Source organism: Pteropus vampyrus, unplaced genomic scaffold (genome assembly GCF_000151845.1).
Source record: "Pteropus vampyrus isolate Shadow unplaced genomic scaffold, Pvam_2.0 Scaffold315, whole genome shotgun sequence".
Classification (NCBI taxonomy): domain Eukaryota; kingdom Metazoa; phylum Chordata; class Mammalia; order Chiroptera; family Pteropodidae; genus Pteropus; species Pteropus vampyrus.
In genome coordinates, this window is record NW_011889096.1 from 866,360 (window position 1) to 866,974 (window position 615).

The 615-nt window shown below is 48.3% G+C and overlaps 1 non-coding gene across 1 annotated transcript; it reads right to left on the bottom strand.

The window, feature by feature from the left end:
- Positions 1–251: 251 nt before the first annotated feature.
- Positions 252–370, bottom strand: LOC111730463. The gene has a single exon (XR_002776703.1). It is a non-coding gene; the product is annotated as a 5S ribosomal RNA (ribosomal RNA).
- Positions 371–615: the final 245 nt, after the last annotated feature.

Sequence of the window (615 nt, forward strand, 5' to 3'; positions counted from 1 at the left end):
TTTCTTTCTTTCTTTCTTTCTTTCTTTCTTTCTTTCTTTCTTTCTTTCTTTCTTTCTTTCTTTCTTTCTTTCTTTCTTTCTCTCTCTCTCTCTCTCTCTCTCTCTCTCTCTCTCTCTCTCTCTCTTTCTTTCTTTCTTTCCTTTCTCTTTCTTTCTTTCTGCAAGGCAACCCTTGGTTGGCCTCACAGATTGCAAGGACCTCGTCAGCTTACATTCCCTTATTTTTTAAATTTTTTAATTTTTATTTTTTACGCCTACAGCACCTGGTCTTCCTAGGCGGTCTCCCATCCGAGTACTAACCAGGCCCGACCCTGCGTAGCTTCCGAGATCAGACGGGATCGGGCGCGTTCAGGGTGGCGTGGCCGTAGACTCGTGTTAATATTTCGAGGCAGAGTTTGAAGGTTTTCGTTTCAAGGCAGCATCCGCTGCAGAGACGCGCACTACGGTCATCTCTTCCCGAAGTATGTGCTTTCGGTTCCGCCTGGAGAACTTGTCTTCACAGGAGTCTCTGCGATGCCCCCAGCGGCCCGCGGTGGCCGTGACATGCTGGCATTGTGCTGGCATCTTCCATACAGCTAATACGGGCCCGGTTGAGCGCCGACTCTAAATCACCTG